The following is a 7020-nucleotide window of genomic DNA, read 5'->3' as shown; positions in this document are numbered from 1 at the left end:
TCGTTTAAAGCACGCGCGCTAATTGATCGTTTAGGTCAGCAAGCTTCATTACTTAGTAACTAACTAAATTGTTGCTTGGTAACGCATGGTAAATCGTTTACCTGTTGTCGCGCTACACGATCGCATGGACGGTTAGGCTTCGCAGCCTCGTCATCGTCTACGCAATCGTTTAAATGATGCTTCTATTGTCTAGTGCGTGCTAAACGATCATCTACCTACTAGAGTTTACTATGCGATGGCGTCTTCCTGGCGGTTCAAGACCCGGTTCACCTGTGAACCGGTTTGCTCGATGAAAATGTAATAGATAAGGTTTTTTCATTCTGGTTTTTTTTAAAGGCTCATCCCAGTCCATTAATCCTTTATTTATTACATGCGATGTATGTTTTTATATGTCATATGGTATGTATATATAGTAAATCCCACCTTAGGTTATGCAATGGTCATGCATCGTCTCTTTATTGTAATTGTTATAATTTAGAGAAGCATGATTTAATTATGTAAGAGCATGCTCATGCATCATATAATATAAGAGTTATATTTATGACTGCATAAAAAGCATTGACATGCATCATCTTTATATTATAATTGTTATAGTATAAGGGTGAATGATAGCATGTTTTCTTGATTGTTTCGCGTTATATAAAAGTTATATATAGTAATGACCAAAAATTGCATGAAGCATGACACATAGGTTACTTTATAAATGTTATAAATGCCTCGTCGTGCGCAATGTTTTTAGTTGTTTCTTTTTAAAAGTTAAAGAGAAATTAGAACTAAAAGAAATAAGAAAGACTTGCATACTCACTTAGGTTTAATTCATGGTTTAAAAGTGTTTAAAACTTGGATCATATAGACCTAAGATCACGGTTCTAATATGATTAGCAACCCTAAGGCTTTAATCTTTTAATTAGTTTAATAGGATTAAATTACCAAAAACTGAATACAACTTCTCACTAAGTCGGTTATTAGAAGAAAAAACCGAAATCAATTATCTTATAATTGATTTAATTATAAATAAATATAGTAACTAATTTATCATATTATATCTAATATCACATCATATGTAATATATATAAACCATAGTTCTTTTTCTCCTTTTTGGCATTTAATATAAGTCATATTTATATTAATTTCTCGAATTAATGTATCTAATATATCAAATCAATTATATCATATATAATTGAATCATTTTAATTATATCATGTATAATCAAATTCCCTCTTGTTAATTTGAACATTTTAAATTAACCCAAAAACTGGTTCTCAACACGAATCCATTGAGCTACCAAGGGGACCTTATGGACCTGTAGCTTGAAGCTCCAGCGGTACGTGAATAACTGACTAAACTCTTTAATCATGATATCCACCATCCGTTAACTGTGGGGCATTCCACTGAAGATCAATAGCTGCATTCTTCACACTATAGATATATTTATGTGTCCATTGAATTTAACCAATCAACAGTACGATGAACCTTCACAAATCGCTCGCACGTACAACTGGTCAATTTACCGTTTTGGCCCCGTAGTTACATCTAACTCCTTAAGTACCACTGATTTCTCTAATGAACAATACGTCATAGTCCTACTATGAGTAAACCCTTCTTGGACCAAGAGAAAGCGTGGTGCCGCATTGCTCAAGCCTCAGAATCAGCTCTTAAGGGAGCAATTTATCTACTTATCCCTGCTTTGGGAAATAGTGAATTCCGTCTTGTGTAGCTGAGTTCCCAACTCCCTAATCAGACAAATCCTCAAAGTGGTAGGTTTGATTCGACAATCTAGCCACTCGCATTTATGCAAATTAAAAGATCGTCCTCATAGGCAATAGTTCACAACTCACTCATGATTAAAGTCATGTTACCTATGGTCATCCTTAATATTTGAATCATATTCCAATATTTATCTCTCCCATCAAACTTTATATTATAATGTATCCATATACATTATATTAATTGCATTTCATACAATTAATTTCGTTTAATTAATTTGAACAATTCAAATTAATCTAAAAGTAATTAATTCTTATTTACTTCTTATTGAGCTAGCAAGGGGACCTTATAGATCTACACATTAGAAGCTTTAATGATACAAGATTAATTAATTAAACTCTTTAATTAAATTAATCAACCTTCATTAATTGTCAGTCACTCCACTAAAGACCAATAGTTGCACTCTTCGTACTGTAGATATATACCTGTATCCGTGGATATAACCAATCATTAGTAAGTTGACCCTTCACAAATTGCTCGTAACTATGCTTGGTCAAATTACCATTTTACCCTTGTAGTTACATCTAATTTCTTAAGTACCGTTGATCCTTTTGCTGAATAATTAGATATAGTTTAACTATAAACTAAACTCCTCTTTGGCTAGTGGAAGGGCGAGATGCCTCATTGTTCAAGACCTAGAATCAACCCTTAAGTGAGCAATTCATCTACTTTCCCTATAACCAGGAATGAGTAAATTCTATTTTGTGTAGTTGTGTTTCCAGCTCCCCACTCGGACGAAACCCCAAAATGGTCGGCACATTGAGTTGGCAAATCTGACCACTCTCAACCATACAGATTAAAGAACTGTCCTTATAGGCAAGAGTTCACAACTCACTCAGGCTTAAAGGTCAAGTTACCCATGGTCATCCTAGTGAAATGTAACTCTTTTCAAGTAACAACATTATAAAAAGAGACTAATCATTTCTTGGTCCGGTCTTATACAAACTCTTTGTACAAAATACCCTCACTCACATGTCTCCATATGAACGATCAAGAACACATCATTTGTAACACTCTCCAATAATTATAATAATTACTAAGTAGGTCGTATCCATAAGGTCACCAGGATAAGGTACCTAGCCTTATCCATATACTACAGACCATTCAGGTTATTACTTAAATATGATCCACTTGTATGTCAACCACATACATGTTTAAGTTACATTAGATAACCTAGGATCTTAGTTTATTGGATTTAGTTTAATGCAAACTAAATGTCAAATAAAATAAAGCTTTATTTTATTAAATAAATAATGCGTGTACAAATAATTTACAAACTACGAAACCCACGAAATTTAGGGTATTAACCCCAAAAGATAAGTCCACATATATCATCATGAATTCGTTCTATAAATGCAAGTGATTCAGACCCCACTTTAGCAATGACGATTTAATTTAAATGACTACGATGTCGTGAAACACTATCGCCTAAGCGATCTCGTAGCTAGCACCTCCGTATCGCATACACGCGATCACATAGGTAGTAACTAAGCGATGAAGCTTGCTAACTACACGATCATCTAGCGCGCGCCTTTTACTAAAACGACAAGCATTGCATGCTCCCACTACGATTGTCTACCACCAGCGCCTACACGATCGCACAACCAATGCTACGCAATAGAGTAAATGATTTACCCCATCGCTTAACATTAGCTAAACGATCGTTTCGAAAATACTACATGATCGTCTAGAAAAATCTAAACGATCGCTTGGTTAAATCCCAACGATCATTTACCTGAGGCTACACGATCCGACCAAAGCTTGGTCTTTTTCTTCGTTGAGAACCACATCGCCATGCATCGAAGCTTCATCACGAACGACTCGATGAACTCAAACCTTTTGAATTACAGACTCGATTGCGATGTTAATTTCGCCCAAAAACACAGAGGCCCTTACAATTAACACTTTGTAATACTAAAAGCTTTAACAAAAAAGGCAATTTAAACCCGAAACATTCATCAACGCAACCACAGATGCATAAAATAATTAACTACAAATGCAAAAGCCCACCTTAACTGTAAAATGAGTTCAATTCAAAGTTATAATTTTGAATATCAGAGAACCTGGCTCTGATACCAATTGAAGGAAATCGGATTCGAGATTTCCATGAGCAGTGGAAATAAGAACATTCCAAATCACAATCATGAATGAACATCACATATTATAGTCATCTACACAAACATGCGGTTATACAATTAATATAGAAATTACAGAATGAATAACTCAAATGAACAAAGAGAAAACTCTACGAACATTTGAAGATGCGTCTCCACACTCCTTTGTGCACGACCGCTCAAACAACAGCAACCTCGAATGCTCGATCTACACGACCGAAACACAGTATGAACACATCGCACTCGTCCTCAACGATCGCCTCGGCCACGAAATCCTCAACAACAGCACGAACGGCCTCCACAGCACCTCAACGGTGTTGAGTTGAGTATGACACCACCAACAAGGCTACCTTGGTATTCTCAGTGTGAGAATATAGAGGGTGGGCTCTGTTCGGACTTGGATTAAGACAGACGAAGAAGGAAACACCGACCGTGTACACGATCGGGCAAGTGGGAAATCGATGCCCAATCGTTTAGCTAAAGTCATGCGATTGTCTAGCAAAAGCTATGCAGTCGTTTAGCTCGGTCTATCGCCTACAGACACTACATGATCGTTTACTTTGGGCAAGCGATCGTCTAACAAAAACTATGAGATCGGTTGATAAATACTGTACAATCGTTTAGCTCACCACTACACTATCGTTTAGCTAGCCCAAGCTGTCGTTTAGTAAATCTGTACAGAGTCTAGTCATCTCGTGGTCCAGATCGTATATAAACTCTTTGTATATGACACACTCGCTTGCACGTTTCCACATGAATGGTCAGGATCTACCATCTTAGTAGTTTACAACACTTGCAAACCTTTACAAAGCAAGCCGTATCCGTAGTGTCACCAGGATCACAACATTGCATACATTAAGCTACATCAAGCTTTCTACAGCAAAAGCATAGGGAATCTGTCTCATTTTCTCAACCTCTTGAGGTGTCTTAGGACATTAATCCTTAGACAAAACGATTCCATGCCTGAAGGGTTACAAACCCCTATTGGAATCCTGTATCCTGTACCTGATCAACATTTGATCAATGTACGATGCCTGAGACAGAGCTAACCGTTTTTTCTTGTGATCTCAAAAGATCTGATCCCTAGAACATATTGTACCTCACCCAAATCTTTCATTTGGAACTGGGTAGCTAGCCACTTCTTAATGTCAGTCATATACCCTACATCATTCCCAATGAGTAGGATATCATCCACATACAGTACCAGGAAAGCTACTGAGTTGTTGATGATATTCTTGTAAACACAAGGCTCATCAACGTTCTAGTCAAAGCTAAACGAATTGACAGCAGTGTCAAATCTGATGTTCCAAGATCTAGATGCTTGTTTTAGCCCATAAATGGACTTATTAAGCTTGCAAACTCTTTGCTCTTGATCTGGAACTACAAACCCATCTGGTTGAGTCATATAGATGGTCTCCTCAAGATTACTATTAAGAAAGACAGTTTTGACGTCCATTTGCCATATTTCATAATCATAAAATGTGGCTATGGACAGAAGAATCCTGATAGACTTCAGCATGACAACAGGTGAGAAAGTCTCCTCATAGTAAACTCCCTCAACTTGGGTATAACCGTTTGCCACAAGTCTAACCTTAAAGGTTTGCACCTTTCCATCTACACCGCTCTTTCGCTTATAGAACCACTTACACCCAATAGGTCTCACCCTATCAAGTGGATCAACAAGCTCCCAGACATTATTGATGTACATAGACTCCATTTCTTGGTTCATGGCTTTAACCCATTCATCTTTGTCAACATCCTCCATTGCTTTCTTAAAAGACAACGGATCCTCAACCCTATCATTTGTAATGACATTTTAGGCTCCAGTCAAACCTATGTAGCGATCTGATGGGTTCATAACCCTCTCATTACGTCAAGGCAGTCTCAACTCTTGAGCTGGTTGACTAGACGTTCCGACCTCAACAACTTTAGTTGATCTGTCGGCTTGTTCAACAACTCTTGTTAAACCCTCAGCAGTCTTAGTCTCACCAGAGATCTCACGTAAAACGAGCTTACTTTGTGGCTTATGATCCCTTATGTGATCTTCTTCTAAGAAGATAACATTTGTGGAAACAAACACTTTGTTCTCACTTGGATCATAGAAGTATCCTCCTCTCATTTCCTTGGGGTAGCCTATAAAGAGGCAAACCTTCAAACACGGTTCCAACTTCTTTGGGTTAGTCACTAGCACATGGGATAGCCCCAAATCCTAAAGTGACATAAACTACCTTCACGGCCTTTCCATAACTCAAAAGGTGTTTTAGAAACACTTATCGAGGGAATGTTGTTCAGGATATAACATGCAGTCTGCACTGCATAACCCCAAAACGAGTCTGGAAGATGAGCATAACTCATCATAGACTGAACCATGTCTAACAAGGTTCTGTTTCTTCTTTCTGATACACCATTCTGATGAGGTGTACCAGGAGTCGAGAGTTGGGACGCAATCCCATGTTCTATCATATAGTTCTGGAATTGGAGGTCCATATATTCTCCATCATGATCAGATCGTAGTGTTTTTATCTTCTTACCTAACAAGTTTTCAACTTCAGCCTTATACTCCTTGAACTTGTCAAGGGCTTCCGACTTACATTGCATTAGGTAAAGATACCCAAACCTTGAATGATCATCTATGAAAGAGATGAAATATTCATACCCACCTCGAGCTCTAACATTCATCGAACCACAAAGGTCTGAATGTACAAGCTCCAAGGCTTCCTTGGCTCTGTAACCTTTTCCAATAAAAGGTCGTTTGGTCATCTTTCCTTTGAGGCATGATTCGCATACCAGCAAGGAGTTTCTTCTAAACTCTTTAGAAGTCCACTTTGCACCAACTTCTCAATCCTATTGAGGTTGATGTGACCTAACCTAAGATGCCAAAGATGGGCGTTTTCTTTAAGAAAAACCTTTGGTTTTTTAGCTGTTGTTGTCGTATTGAACATTTCAGTGTTAAACAAGGATTTTATGACTAACGACCTTAGTACATATAAGTTATTTTCCATTGAACTATAACCAATCTCCATTCCATTCTTGAAAATAAACACTTTATTCTTAGAAAAGAAGACGGTATAGCCTTGTTCAATGAGACAAGAAACTGAGATCAAGTTCCTCTTAATATAAAGAACTACAAAAACATTAT

Source organism: Benincasa hispida, chromosome 10 (genome assembly GCF_009727055.1).
Source record: "Benincasa hispida cultivar B227 chromosome 10, ASM972705v1, whole genome shotgun sequence".
NCBI classification, from domain to species: Eukaryota; Viridiplantae; Streptophyta; class Magnoliopsida; order Cucurbitales; family Cucurbitaceae; genus Benincasa; species Benincasa hispida.
Note: the sequence above shows the minus strand (reverse complement) of the source record.